Genomic DNA, 16,551 nt, shown 5'->3' with positions numbered 1-16,551 from the left:
CTCAGCCTACTCCAAGGACTGCCCTGTGTGGAAACAGGAGGTTGCCGTGCAGGAGTACAAGGCAAGAAACGGATGTACCTTTAGCCAGGCGAAATCGGCTGTACTGGCCCTACCCAAGGGCCAATTCGGCTTGACAAAGACCTACGCCCAGGCTGTTGCTAAGAAAGGAAGATCCATAGCCACAAAGACGGACACATTGACCCCACCACCCCCTCCTCCTCCCCCAACTCAGAAGAAAACACCGCCAAAGAACACACCTCTGAAGAAACAAGAAAGCCCTGTTGTCATGCTAAAGAACAGGTTCTCTGTGCTCGCTGATGAGAGCATGGAGACTGAGCAGCATGTCAAAACCAATACTCCGGGAGAACCCGGAGACATCATGTCTGACACAGGTTCTCCTCAGAGAACCCAGCCAGACACCCCAACCTCTACCGAGTTAGAGGTTGACCAACTCCCTAAGGGGAGAAATCAAAGCGGAGAGGATGCCCGAGGTGAGAGAGGAGAAAATAACCTCCGCTCTAACCAGAGGGATCTCCCCTCTCCAGAGAGAAAGACTTCCCCCAAAAGGGGGTTGTCCTCCTCTCCATCCAAACCCAAGAATAAAAATACCGAGGTCACTGGAATAAAGGGAAACCCTCTTCGGGGGCCTCCCAAGGCCAAATAGCTCCAAGTAGGTCATCTAGAATAAGCCATGGATTCCAGAATTGTACAGTGGAATTGTAGAGGCCTCAAGGCCAATTACAAGGAAATGCAGCTATTGATGGACTCTGAGACTCCTGTAGCTGTCTGCTTACAGGAAACATTTCTGAAAGATAGCATCAGCTTCCGAAGCTACCGTGCTTACAGCAAGAACGTTGAGGATGCAGAGAGAGCATCAGGTGGAGTCTGTATTCTTGTGAAGGATAGCATCCCCCATGAGAGGGTAGAACTACAGACCACACTACAGGCCGTAACAGCTAGGATAACCCTTCACAAGGTTATCACTTGCTGCAGCCTGTATCTACCACCAGGCGCTCCATTAAACCCAACAGACATGGAGGACCTATTGAAACAACTTCCCCGGCCTAATTTAATCCTTGGTGATTTCAATGCCCATAACATGATGTGGGGATCCAACAATACCGACACAAGAGGTCGTATGCTGGAGGATATCTTCCTCCAACATGATTTATGCATACTTAATGATGCATCACCGACCTACTTGCACCCAGGAACTGGATCATTCACATGCATTGACCTCAGCGTATGCGTCCCCGGACTTCTGGACGATTTTAAATAGTCAGTTAGCAATGATCTACGGGGAAGTGATCACTTCCCAATCATCATTACTAACAATCTCCCTTCATTGGGACGACCTCAGCGGTGGAAACTGAATAAGGCCCATTGGGAACAATTCCAAAAAAGATGCTCTGAGGATATCACAGAAAATATCCTCCATGAACAGAACCCAGCTGATACCTTTGCTAGCAAGCTACTAAGTATAGCCAGGAAAGTTGTACCCCTAGCTAGAGCAAAGGCTAGACAAACCATACGGTCAGCCAAAAGGAATTCCTGGAGAAGTTTTGTCGGCAGTCTGGATGCCAAAACTTCTGCTAGAGCGGTTTGGCAGTAAGGCGAATCAAAGGGAAAGAATCAAATGCAATATGGCATTTGAAAAACCAAGGACGAACTGTCACGTCCCCCAGAGAAATAGCTGACTGCCTTGCATCTTCAATAGCAGAAAAATCATCCACTGCACACTACACGCCAGAGTTCCAAAAAGTCAAAACCAGGGAGGAAAGACACCCCATTGATTTCAGGTCAGAGAACAATGAAGACTACAACAAACCGTTCTCGCTTGAGGAACTGAGGGAATCGCTGGACAAGTCACATGACACAGCGCCTGGAGAAGACGAAATCCATTACCAGTTCCTCAAGCACCTTCCCGAACCCTCATTGGCAGTCCTACTAGGGGTCTATAACTGTGTGTGGCAAACAGGCGCTTTCCCAAACAGCTGAAGGAAAGCCACAGTTATACCGATACCTAAACCGGGAAGAGACGGCTCTGACCCAGCTAACTATCGACCAATAGCACTAACAAGCTGCATCTGCAAAACCATGGAAAGAATGATTAACAGTAGGCTGGTCTGGTACCTGGAAAGGAATAAAGTGATCTCAAACTACCAGTGCGGATTCCGGCAGGGGCGGACAACAACTGACCACCTGGTAAGGCTGGAAGCTTATATTAGAAATACATTACTCAGAAGAGAACATCTAGTAGCTGTATTCTTCGATATAGAAAAGGCCTATGACACAACCTGGAAACATGGCATTCTACGTGACCTGGCGCTTATGGGGCTTAAGGGACACCTCCCCCGTTTTGTGGAGGAATTCCTGAAAGATCGAAAATTTCAGGTTCGAGTGGGCAACTCCGCTTCTGACACTCATGACCAGGAAATGGGTGTACCCCAGGGCAGCATTCTGTCAGTCACCCTGTTCAACATTAAAATAAATAGCATCATAAATGCGCTGTCCCCTGGCATAGAGTGCTCTTTGTATGTCGATGACTTTGTCATTCTTACTTATGGGAAAAACATGAACCGGATCCATAATATATGGAGCAGCAAGGAAGTCGTACCTAAAAATACTGGAACCAATACAAAATGCTGCCCTGCGTCTCTGTCTCGGCGCGTTTCGTACATCACCTATCCCAAGTCTCCATGTGGAGGCTGCAGAACTCCCCATTGATATAAGAATGAAAAAGCTTGCAATGCAGTATATAGTCAAGCTAAAATCCAACCCCACGAACCCTGCTTTTGACTCCATATTTAACCCCACAGAGGTAGAATTATACAATCGAAGGCCTAACGTCATACAGCCGTTGGGCCTTCGAATGAGAGAACCCATCCAAAATTTAACCCCACCCATTGACCAAATCTCTAAAATAGAAACCCCTCAGAATCCTCCTTGGCTAATGAATAAACCCAAATTAAATTTATCCCTCCTTAATTTCAAAAAAGAAAATACAGACCCAAGCATACTACAAGTCCACTTTAGGGAACTGCAGGAGAGCTACGGAGATTGTGGCACCATCTACACAGACGGATCCAAAATGGAGGGAAAGGTAGCGTGTGCCTGCTCCTTTCGGAACAAAACAATCTCCCGTAGACTCCCCGATGGCTGCTCCATCTGTACGGCCGAATTGCACGCAATATTGCTTGCACTTATGGCCGTAAAAGCATCAGAAAGGAGTAAATTTATAATCTGCTCCGACTCCAAATCTGCATTGCAAGCTTTGGGGCGGATGAAGACTGACATCCCATTGGTACATAAGAGCCTGAAGCTGTTAGACCTAATAACAGCCGACCGTAGGGATGTCACCTTCATCTGGGTCCCCTCCCATGTTGGCATTGAGGGAAACGAAGCCGCAGACAGAGAAGCAAAGAGAGCCCTAAATCATGCGGTGTCAGGAACCCAAATTCCCTACTCGGACCTGATCAAAGTATTGCCTCTGCCACCTATCGAGAGTGGCAGAACCGATGGGAGGCTGAGACTTACAGTAAACTCAGGCAGATTGTGGCGGATGTCAGGTGGCGGCCCACATCTAAGGGTCTGACAAGGCGTGGTAGCACAACCATGTCCAGACTTAGGATTGGCCACACCTACATCACGCACTCTTTTGTACTGAAGAGAGAGGAGCCCCCACTTTGCGAGTACTGTGACTCTCGCCTCACCGTGGAACATATCCTCGTTGATTGCCCCAGATACCAGGATGTCAGGGCGAAATATTTTAGAGCCACTAATCTAAAAACACTATTTAATAATGTCGACTCTGGGAAGGTACTGGGCTTTATTCGGGAAGTGGGGCTATCTACGAAGATGTGATTTCTGAATTTGTGAACATGCACTATTTACATTAGATTTTTACCAAATATTTAAATTTTTACTACCTTTACTATTTTAACTGTGAATAAACCTTGATTTTAATTATATGACTGTATAGAATCTGGCCCTTGTTGTTTGGAGAGAGAGTGGTCCCTAGGGGACTGCAGGCACGACATGGCCTAAATTGTGCCGATGTGCCTCAAATCAAAAATCAAATCAAATCAAACCAGGTGGAGAAGATCGTAACAATATATATATATATATATATATATATATATGTATATGTATGTGTGTGTGTGTGTGTGTGTGTGTGCGCGCGCGTGCGTGTGTGTGTGTGTGCGTGTGTGTGTGCACGCTGTACGCACGTTTATGCATAGGGTTCTGGATCCGCTAGTGATTTTGAAGATACGACTAGTCTTGAAATACTGTGATGGAAGCATGTCTGTCTTGTAGTTAATTGTTGATGACTGTCAGATTATGATAGATTACTCTGCAAATGTATGAGTTTCTTCTTTCTTGTGCGGGTGTATTCCAGTGCAATTTACACACAAGCAAAACAAGTACCACCGGTTTTAACAGTTAAGAGTCAAGTCTGAAACTCCGTTGAACAGTTTGAATAAGGTTTAATTCACAGTCGATGTCTCTGTTGATAAAATACGTCCTAACCCTATGTAATCCTATCACCAACTGATTTTATGTCTCTAAGTAGTCTCTAACCCAGTGGTCTTCAACGGGGGCGTTTTCGAGATTTCGGGGGGCGCTGAGAGCCAAAGGGGCGGTATGGGGGCGCTGGGCACAAAATGGGGCGATTAGGGGGCGCTGTGCATAAAGGCGGAAAGAAGAAACTAAAGGTGCTCTGAAACAAAACAAATTTTAAAATTCTTCAACATTAAACTAAATATAGACAAATTATAGTTAACTTGCTTCTAATTTAAGAATAGGAACAGCGTTAGAAATTGAGTTCGGGAATCCCATTTTCTATTTTTAAAATTCTTATAGTTTTGCTATGGTTGAAGCGTATTTATTGTCCATGGATCTCGCGCATATAAACGTTTAAGATTTGATAAACAAAGTAGGTAATACGTCTTTTAGATTATAGTTTATTTTATCTACATATGTTAATATATTAATATGTAAATGTTAATTGCAAAAAACATTACAGGTAACATTTAATAGAATAATTTAACTTTTTAAAAACAAAAAACATTGATAAAATCATGTAATATTTCCTTGAGATTTAGGGAATTGCCACTAGAAAAATAGTAAGTTCTACTTTGATGGCATTTTCAGATGAGGTTATGAAACCAAGGCGGCTTCACGAACACATAGCGATATCCAAAAATAATTTAAGAATATTCATGAACAATTATAAAAATCTACAATTAAAACAATATTAAAAACAAAAAACGGCAAAGCAGGATATGTTTTAGTGGCTTCTTAGAAAATGCATAGCTTTTTAAAAATTCTTATGATATTGTTGAAAAACTGATTAAAACTAAGTTTATTTTAAAACACGTGTAACACAAAAAGACTTTTTTTTTCTGTTAGAGATGAAATATTATTTCAAAATTATCTCGTTATGTAGCTTATGGGGACATATAGGAAACCATCAGTGGTTGGACGCTACAATGACTTCATAGGTATATAGAGTAAAGAACAAATATATTCACTATTCACATTGTGAGTTATGATACACAAGAAAAGTTTAGCCCGCAATTTCATTTCTATTTGAATCTAATTATAAAACTGTAAATAAAATACAAACCCATGCAGAAAATAAGCGCATCTTTAAACAGTTTTATGAAACAAATGATGAAAAAGGTGTTAGACTCTTGTTGTAAACTGAAGTTCGCTGGATTTCGAAAGGGGTTTGTTAATGGTTATGGCTCGTTTTTTTAAGCTCTTAAATAATTTTTTTTTTGAGACAACGATTGGCGATGACTTAAAGCAGGCTAAAAAAATGTTTTACATGTAGGCATCTAACACAAATGAATGAAACGAACCTCCGACTGCTAGGAAAGAGATTGACTTTCATTGATAATAGCATTTTCTCTTTTATCGAGATATTAAATCTATTTTAAAGAGTTTTACAATCTCACATAACTTGTTTGTTGACAAATGAATTACTGCCCAAGGACACCGAAAAATGAAGAAATTAAGATTCGCTTCTAAAATTTAAAGAAATATATATAAATGACAATTATTAAACATCTCTTACTGAAGTTCAAATTGAGTTGCATGAAAAAATAAATTTACAAAATTATGTCTTCAGTAAAAAAAGAATGTCAACATAGGAGGCACACAGTGGCGTAGCTAGGGTGGGGGGAGGGGGGAAATTTGAAAATCCCCCGGGCCCCCATTTAAAAGGGGGGGGGGGCAAATTATTGCTTTTTTAATTAATTAAATTAAATATTACGCAAAATGCAGCGGCCTCCAAAGATGTCAAGCCCCCTGGCCCCCAAACGATGGAAACGCCTTAAGGTGGGTAAAGCGACTAGCCACGACAAAAGCAAACGTTTTGGGGGTCCTTTACATTGGGATGTACTCATCTCTTGCACAAGTTTATGCTTCACAAACGACTCTAGCGATGCTGACCTGTGCAGAACTAAGGTATTAGACTTTTCTGTGGTGCATTTGTTTCGACAAAATCTCCCACCGCTGATGATGTTGAGAAGGGAGCGGGCCATTTTGATCGCTTTCGAAAAATTCAAACGGCTGGAATAAAGTTAGGGCTGAAACGGAACTCTTTCATGCACACCGTGCGGGGATTGTCCAAAGAAGTTCATCTACCACAGAACAGTGTAGCTCTCGTTCTGCTTGGGGCTTCTTCCCCAGAAATCACTAATCTACCCTGAAGTTAACAAGAAATGCACAAAAGTAATCCTCCAAAGCACGGCCAGGAAAACTGTCAAACAGATGATAACATTAAAGTGTTCACATATGGCTCTACGAGAGAGAACCTAGGACGGAACACTCACTGAAAAACTGGCAAAAACACTGACGTGCGCGGGACGCCTTCAAAAAAAAAAAAAAAAGTACAAGATTCGGACGACACTGTAGTACATACCGGGGGAACATACTGGGGCATGTTGGCGTAGAAGACAACATGAAGGCTGACTTACAATCGCTAGTTACAGAACGGGACACTGTCCAATCGGAGCCTTACTTCGATTCACGTCGTTGACACTTAACGGTTAACTCTTCATCGCAGAGATGCTAAAAAATGCGCGGCTTTACGACAGCGCGATACTACATCCCAAAAATGACCATTTGAGAAAAAATGAAACTGGTTCGCATGGTTAGCCTTTATGGAGACAGGGAAACTCTACGAAGAACTGCTTCCGTTGTCCTTGTTATCAGAGAATAGATTTCTCAACACGGTGTTCCAGTGCGATGAGACTCACAAGGTGAAAACTGGATTTATTAAATTTCGGTATCTTCAGGGCTCTTCCACAGCTAAAATTTGTTTAGGGGTTGGTCGTCTTGGTCTTATTTAACCGTGGGCACAGCGTAGATAAGAGAAAACGTAGTATTGTAAAAAAAAATTAATTAAATAAATCATTGTTACATCTAAAATACAATATGAAATCTGCTGCCTGTTATCTGTTATCATAATGACGTTTCAGCTTGTTCAGCTTAATACGTTCTGTTAATAAACTTTGTTAACAAGTACAATCATCTTTTTTAAAAAATCAATATTTCTTTTGTTTATCCCTTTTCAGGGGTTGTATCATAATAAAACGTTTAATAGCCTGGTTCTTCACAGGCATAATATGACGTTTGACTGATGATAAATAATAAAAATAAAAATGTTTTAAGACATCAAAAAAATTAAAATAACTATCAATGTTTCAATTTCTCAGATGCCCACCATTCATTGAAATCGTGACAACGAATGAACCCCTGCTGTTCTGAAACCATTCCGATTATGTAATTCTGACTTTTTGGTTTGATATTTGAAATTTTTTTGTTCGACTCATCGGCACACTTTAGGCCATGTCCTGCCCATACTAGGTATTAAAAAGAAATGGTACACACAAATCAAATAATAAAAAAATTAGTAATGTAATAAAAATCTGTAGTAAATTTTAATAGATAAGCACAATCTTTGTTTTTTAAAAGAGCAGGCATCTTGGATTCGTCACAATTCCCGTAGCTCTCCTGCTCTTTTTAGCGCAAAGGATTGTGTATTCTGGACATGGTCTTTAGATGTTGACATCCACCACAAACCGTCAGCTTCATTTAGGGCTCTCTTTGCTGTCTTTCATTTCCCTCTACGCCCACATGGCAGGAGACCCAGGTGAAGAGGACATCCCTCTGGTCAGATGCTTTTTGCTTGAAAAACTAATGAGATTGTCAAGGTTAAGAACTCTAAATGTGACATGGGAATGTGAGGAATCTTTTCATAATTTTTGCAATTAACTCCGGACGTCAATATGGAGCGTTTGATACGTTATAATTTCCGAAGCTGCTCTGCTCCCTATGGACTTTTTTTCATTTGTTTTTGTTTGTCTCTTTAAGTCATTTGGGCGTTTCTTATGACTATGCTAACTAAAAATGTGATCACTTTTATCACGTTCAGACCGTGTAAGTCTCATTTCTCTGGGCACCGTGTTGAGAACACTATTCTCTGATAACACAAGGAAAACAGCAGTTCTTTGCAGAGTTTCCCTGTCTCCGTATAGGGCCAACTCTCCATGCAGTTCCGTTTTCACTTAAATGGCTAATTTTAGGGTGTAGTTTTGCTCACTCCTAAAGGAGGTGGTTGACCGTTTCTACGTCCTACTGGCAGTATCGACATCGCGAATCAACGTTCGGTTTTAATTTAACAAAATAGACATCAATTGGACAATGTCCCGTTCTGTACCTAGAGATTGTCACCTGGTCTTGTCTGAATGCCACCATTCGTCTGATTAAAAACAGGGCCCTTTACTGTTTTGCCAGACCCCTGCCGGTTTTTCCGTTGTCCCAATTCCGTTGTCACTTTTGTCTCGCCTGCTCAAAAGTCTGTGGCTTGTCCACTGGTACCAGTTCAGTACCGAGCTTGGCTCGGTAATACCTTCGTATTACCTTCGTACTGCAGTGTCGTCCGATTTTTGTTTTTTCTTGGAAGCACCCCACGCACGCCACTGTTTTTGCCAGAGGTTCCGGGAGTGTGTCGGCTGAGCTTTCAATGGCTTGTAGGCACGACAAGGAGTGTGTGAAGAGCACAATAGGACTGGGTTGTGCTGTTTTCTCGTTAAATCTTTCTTCAATGTAATCTACTGCACTTTGAATTGCTACCTTTCAGCTACGTAATAGCTCTTGCCAGAAAACGGACCCAGAATTTCATTTTCCGTTGAGCCATGGAATCGGACTACCACACCAAACCCAGAAGTTTTCTGTCTTGTCTCTCTTGGAGCCATCTGTGAACACTTTAATGGTATTGTCTGGGCCGGAGGATATTCCAGCTACCCGTCGCCTCAGCGTGGTCCTCCAGTGGAAACGTCCAGGGGTGGAACTGGATAGGCTAAGAACGATTAGAGAAACAGGCCTTCTAGCAGGTCTCCCTGGGTGAGCTTTTGTTTTTTTTTTTACACTCGGGATGGGGATGGAACAAGTAACCTGCAACCCAGTCCAAAAAGTCCGCCACGCCGTTCCACAAAGGGTGTCATCAGTTCCGGATTGCTGGAACAGTGGCGGTAACATTATAGGAATATGAGAAAGCCCCCCGCAGTTAGCACTGTCCTTGACACTTATAGCGGGTGACGAAGCTCGGGGACGGTGCGCTGTGTACGCGGCACGGCCTGTTCTGGCCCAGTCAATCGATATGGCCGTCTTCCGCTGGTTGCCCTCAGACAGGACAGGGCTGAAGAGCCGTTCAAAAGTTATTAATAGTTGTTAATAAACTTTAGTTTTGAAAAGCTGCTTTTCACATGACGCTACGTAGACGTTAAATTATCAGAACTGATACCATCAGCTTTTGGAATATCCTATAACATTTCTGTCATTTCAACAGATACTGTTAATATATCTTACAGCATCAAATATCTATGTTAGGTTTGCTGTAAAACAAGATACCAGAGGACCTTGCAGCATCTATGTCTCATTGATTGGTTTGCTAAAACATTTATAAACTTTCTGTGTTTTGGTACAAGCTTGGAGTTTCTCATTGTGGACATGCCCACTGTTTATCAAACAAGAAAAATCTTGCTATTGTTTTTTTTTTAAGAAAGTTTATTCAACCATTCCTATGCTTTATGATCTTGCTTCTGTCACATTTTAATGTTGTTTTTTTTTTTTTTTTTTTTTTTAATTTTTGAAAAGTGCATTTTTTCAACTTGGGTGTCACTCCCAATCGGGTGTCATCCGGGTCAGACCGTACCCCCTAGTAACGCCACTGGCCTACAGTATACTGTTACTTAAATCGCTATAGTCCGCCATAGAGAAAAAGGGACAATGGTATGTGAGATGGTACTGTGGCCTAGCTCGTATAGTTATTTCACCTATCAGCATCCAGAAAGTTTGACGATGACGTATTCAATTTTTTCCTAAAGAGGCTATTATGCATATACATCGGTGTTAAGCCGTGCTAAAAAAGAAACAACCACAGGTGTATTTTTTAAATTAGAAAGTCGGATCTGCGAAAGTCAATGGAGCAATGTAGTTCCTGGTGTATGGAAATTTAGGCACCGGATATTTAGGCACCCGGAAATTTTTTTAGGCACTGGATAATTAGGCACTTTTTGTCAAGGCGGAAAATTAGGCACTCTTTTATAACCACCTTAATTTTGAACATAATTAAAACGTATATTTTATCCTTAGGCTATGGGCTATGGAACGGTCATACAGCAATCCAATGGTAGCGCAATGGATAAATTGATGCTTGAACAAATTAGAAAAGAAAAACTGCATTGGCGTACAGCAATCGTTTAAAAAAAAAACACAAACAAAAACTCATTTCATAGGAGAACAGACAAACTTTATGCGCCAAATAACAGTCAGTTTTTAAGCTTGCTTGAGACAAATTCGACTCAACAATCCATTAAGAAAAAAAATTGGGCAAAAACGCTGAGGCTCACGACCAGTACCTCCGATATAGAATTCAAAACGAGCTTATGGTCTTGAGGGCTTTTTTTCCCGGTCATCTATTTTGTGGACGCATCAGATCCAGAAGTTAAGGTGGAGAACACTTTGAGTTTATGTAGTTAAAAGGTTAGGGTTACTACTGTACTTACGTAAGAGGCGGACGAGCCAGTTAGCATGACGTGTTACGATATATAGTCTTAGGGTTAGGGTTATTCATCCCACTAATGAATAATGAGCTATAGATGTCAGGAGAATACCTTTCGGCAGTGAAAAAAGCAAGAAAACGCTTTTGTGGTCGGGGTTTCGCCACGAACTCCATTGATGAATAAATGAGCTGTAGTCAGGAGAATGCGTTTCTGCAGTGAAGAATGCAAGAAAAAGCTTTTGGCGATGCCCCATTTTTTTTGTGTTTTTCGCCGCTTTTTATTTATTCGCGATATATATATTGTTGTAAACTGGTGGTGACACAGATGAGGGTAGTGCTGTGTGTTTTTAGCCTATCCAAATCGCCACAGTGCAGCGCAGGAAGAGCGGTCAACTGTGACCAGTGACAGTACACGCCAGTTCGGCAACGACCGGTGTGTAAATATTACGCACGCAAATCAAGGCGATTGTGATCATTCTGAGTGATCAAGAACGTTCCATACGATTCTAGAAGGCCAGTAGAGACACTATATAAGAGCGAGTGTGTCAGAAAGACTGGACTTCACGTTACCTGGCAATGTGACCAGACGAGGCGAAGTTAGAGACAGACGGAGTCTGAAGTCAGGCGGAGCAAGGCTAGGTTTTGGACAGTTAGTGTGATGTTGTTGCCAACTGCACAGTATTTGTAATGTATTTGAAATTAAACTGTTAATTTAGAGACCTGATGAGTTGTGAGGTTCTTTAAGTTCGTTGTGTCGTGTGGTGCAGTTTGAAGGGAGCCTGGATAGTAGGAGGAGGATCGTAACACTGGTGTCAGAAGAGGGATCTGAACCCACGCCTACAAGTAGTAGACACACTCGCTCATATAGTGTTGTAAACCTGGTGGTGACACAGATGGGGTAGTGCTGTGTGTTTTTAGCCTATCCAAATCGCCACAGGCCAGCGCAGGAAGAGCGGTCAACAGTGACCAGTGACAGTACACGCCAGTTCGTTGTGTCGTGTGGTGCAGTTTGAAGGGAGCCTGGATAGTAGGAGGAGGATGGTAACACTGGTGTCAGAAGTGGGATCTCTTATTGCTTCTGTGAAACTGCTTGCTGAACTTGATCTAAAAGAGCCTTCACGGTCGAGAGACACGGTGTTTAACGAGAGACAGTTGAGTGCAGAACAGCAAGGCATAAGGACTGTGGTACCTTTGGTACCTTCGAAAATGTAGCTGTACGAGCTAGAGAGACTTGTTAAGTTAGACAGTTCTACTGTGTTAAAGCATTTGAATTTGATGTAGCCAATTGTGTTGAATTGGCTGTTGATGTAATTGTCATTAAACCGCCACTTTGTTACAAGAAGCTCTTGTTGTTAAGTTCTTGTGTTAGATGTGCTGTTGTGTTGTGTTGTTTGCAGAAGGCCAGGTGGAGAATCGTCCCGAGATGACGTTAAACTGCGCTCCTCTTTCCTTAGCACTTTTGGAGCTCAAAAGTGCCCTACTTCTTTTCTATCACTGTGTCTGCCTCCTCTTTTCCTAAGTCTGCCTTCATTGATCATCACACTGTTTCCTTAACTTTAAATTCTCACTACGTCCTAGACCAGTCCGTTTGCCGTGGACTGCGACGGGTAAGGGGGGATAAAGAGATCCTGGTGTTTGAGTGGTGGCTATCTGAGGATAAACCACAACAACACAATACTTTGGCTCCAAGTTCCCCTAGACCTGAGACCCAGATGGCCCGCTCTGGGTCAACCGGCTGGTCATGCCGAGGAGGGCGGTGGCTGGAGGGTCAATCAGGGAGCTGCTGTATCGGACACATGTCCGATGTAGCAGCTGACTGAGTATAGCACCTGTGTAGCCCTGGCGGGCTCATTCTGGACATCCGAATGGTCCGTCCCCTTGTTGGACTCGATGGCGGGTGGGGAGCACAGGTGCCGAATTAACCAAAATATATATGGACAAAAAAACACACACAAAACTACTTGCCCCAGACCTATGTCTGGGCAAGAAACGACGAATTGACGGTAAAAAAGAGGAGGTCCCAAAAAGCTGTGCCTTTCTGGTGGTTAGATGCACAGAGGAGTGTAAAAGCCTGACCAAGTTGAGCCCTTTTATTATCTATAAGGGACTCAAGTCAGTAGTGGGAGAGCCCAAGAGTGTGTCTAAGCTACACAAAACAATGGAACTCCTTGTAGAAGTAGACAGCAAGACACACTCTGATGGGCTTTTAAGATGCAGAAGACTCTGTGATCTCCAAGTGGAAGTCATGCCACACAAGAGTCTGAACACCAGCAGAGGTGTAATCAGCTCTAGGGACCTACTGGAATGTTCCGAGAAGGAAATAGTGGAGGGCATTGAAGGAGTCACCCAGCGCATTACCAGGCGCAGGGAGGGTGAGGAGGTCAAAACCGCCACTATTATCCTCACATTCGGAACTAGGACACCTCCAGAGTATGTGAAGCAGGATACCTACGAGTTCCAGTGAGGCCCTACATACCTAACCCCATGAGGTGCTTCAAGTGCCAGGGTTATGGACACGGCGCGGCAGTCTGCAAGAGGAACACTGTGTGTGCCAGATGTGCTGGAGAGGGTCATGAGGAGAAGGGCTGCACAGCCCAGTTCAAATGCCCAAACTGTCAAGCTGGCCACTCAGCCTACTCCAAGGACTGCCCTGTGTGGAAACAGGAGGTTGCCGTGCAGGAGTACAAGGCAAGAAACGGATGTACCTTTAGCCAGGCGAAATCGGCTGTACTGGCCCTACCCAAGGGCCAATTCGGCTTGACAAAGACCTACGCCCAGGCTGTTGCTAAGAAAGGAAGATCCATAGCCACAAAGACGGACACATTGACCCCACCACCCCCTCCTCCTCCCCCAACTCAGAAGAAAACACCGCCAAAGAACACACCTCTGAAGAAACAAGAAAGCCCTGTTGTCATGCTAAAGAACAGGTTCTCTGTGCTCGCTGATGAGAGCATGGAGACTGAGCAGCATGTCAAAACCAATACTCCGGGAGAACCCGGAGACATCATGTCTGACACAGGTTCTCCTCAGAGAACCCAGCCAGACACCCCAACCTCTACCGAGTTAGAGGTTGACCAACTCCCTAAGGGGAGAAATCAAAGCGGAGAGGATGCCCGAGGTGAGAGAGGAGAAAATAACCTCCGCTCTAACCAGAGGGATCTCCCCTCTCCAGAGAGAAAGACTTCCCCCAAAAGGGGGTTGTCCTCCTCTCCATCCAAACCCAAGAATAAAAATACCGAGGTCACTGGAATAAAGGGAAACCCTCTTCGGGGGCCTCCCAAGGCCAAATAGCTCCAAGTAGGTCATCTAGAATAAGCCATGGATTCCAGAATTGTACAGTGGAATTGTAGAGGCCTCAAGGCCAATTACAAGGAAATGCAGCTATTGATGGACTCTGAGACTCCTGTAGCTGTCTGCTTACAGGAAACATTTCTGAAAGATAGCATCAGCTTCCGAAGCTACCGTGCTTACAGCAAGAACGTTGAGGATGCAGAGAGAGCATCAGGTGGAGTCTGTATTCTTGTGAAGGATAGCATCCCCCATGAGAGGGTAGAACTACAGACCACACTACAGGCCGTAACAGCTAGGATAACCCTTCACAAGGTTATCACTTGCTGCAGCCTGTATCTACCACCAGGCGCTCCATTAAACCCAACAGACATGGAGGACCTATTGAAACAACTTCCCCGGCCTAATTTAATCCTTGGTGATTTCAATGCCCATAACATGATGTGGGGATCCAACAATACCGACACAAGAGGTCGTATGCTGGAGGATATCTTCCTCCAACATGATTTATGCATACTTAATGATGCATCACCGACCTACTTGCACCCAGGAACTGGATCATTCACATGCATTGACCTCAGCGTATGCGTCCCCGGACTTCTGGACGATTTTAAATAGTCAGTTAGCAATGATCTACGGGGAAGTGATCACTTCCCAATCATCATTACTAACAATCTCCCTTCATTGGGACGACCTCAGCGGTGGAAACTGAATAAGGCCCATTGGGAACAATTCCAAAAAAGATGCTCTGAGGATATCACAGAAAATATCCTCCATGAACAGAACCCAGCTGATACCTTTGCTAGCAAGCTACTAAGTATAGCCAGGAAAGTTGTACCCCTAGCTAGAGCAAAGGCTAGACAAACCATACGGTCAGCCAAAAGGAATTCCTGGAGAAGTTTTGTCGGCAGTCTGGATGCCAAAACTTCTGCTAGAGCGGTTTGGCAGTAAGGCGAATCAAAGGGAAAGAATCAAATGCAATATGGCATTTGAAAAACCAAGGACGAACTGTCACGTCCCCCAGAGAAATAGCTGACTGCCTTGCATCTTCAATAGCAGAAAAATCATCCACTGCACACTACACGCCAGAGTTCCAAAAAGTCAAAACCAGGGAGGAAAGACACCCCATTGATTTCAGGTCAGAGAACAATGAAGACTACAACAAACCGTTCTCGCTTGAGGAACTGAGGGAATCGCTGGACAAGTCACATGACACAGCGCCTGGAGAAGACGAAATCCATTACCAGTTCCTCAAGCACCTTCCCGAACCCTCATTGGCAGTCCTACTAGGGGTCTATAACTGTGTGTGGCAAACAGGCGCTTTCCCAAACAGCTGAAGGAAAGCCACAGTTATACCGATACCTAAACCGGGAAGAGACGGCTCTGACCCAGCTAACTATCGACCAATAGCACTAACAAGCTGCATCTGCAAAACCATGGAAAGAATGATTAACAGTAGGCTGGTCTGGTACCTGGAAAGGAATAAAGTGATCTCAAACTACCAGTGCGGATTCCGGCAGGGGCGGACAACAACTGACCACCTGGTAAGGCTGGAAGCTTATATTAGAAATACATTACTCAGAAGAGAACATCTAGTAGCTGTATTCTTCGATATAGAAAAGGCCTATGACACAACCTGGAAACATGGCATTCTACGTGACCTGGCGCTTATGGGGCTTAAGGGACACCTCCCCCGTTTTGTGGAGGAATTCCTGAAAGATCGAAAATTTCAGGTTCGAGTGGGCAACTCCGCTTCTGACACTCATGACCAGGAAATGGGTGTACCCCAGGGCAGCATTCTGTCAGTCACCCTGTTCAACATTAAAATAAATAGCATCATAAATGCGCTGTCCCCTGGCATAGAGTGCTCTTTGTATGTCGATGACTTTGTCATTCTTACTTATGGGAAAAACATGAACCGGATCCATAATATATGGAGCAGCAAGGAAGTCGTACCTAAAAATACTGGAACCAATACAAAATGCTGCCCTGCGTCTCTGTCTCGGCGCGTTTCGTACATCACCTATCCCAAGTCTCCATGTGGAGGCTGCAGAACTCCCCATTGATATAAGAATGAAAAAGCTTGCAATGCAGTATATAGTCAAGCTAAAATCCAACCCCACGAACCCTGCTTTTGACTCCATATTTAACCCCACAGAGGTAGAATTATACAATCGAAGGCCTAA

This window comes from Biomphalaria glabrata, chromosome 17, assembly GCF_947242115.1.
Source record: "Biomphalaria glabrata chromosome 17, xgBioGlab47.1, whole genome shotgun sequence".
Taxonomy (NCBI): domain Eukaryota; kingdom Metazoa; phylum Mollusca; class Gastropoda; family Planorbidae; genus Biomphalaria; species Biomphalaria glabrata.
This window is presented reverse-complemented; position numbering follows the sequence as displayed.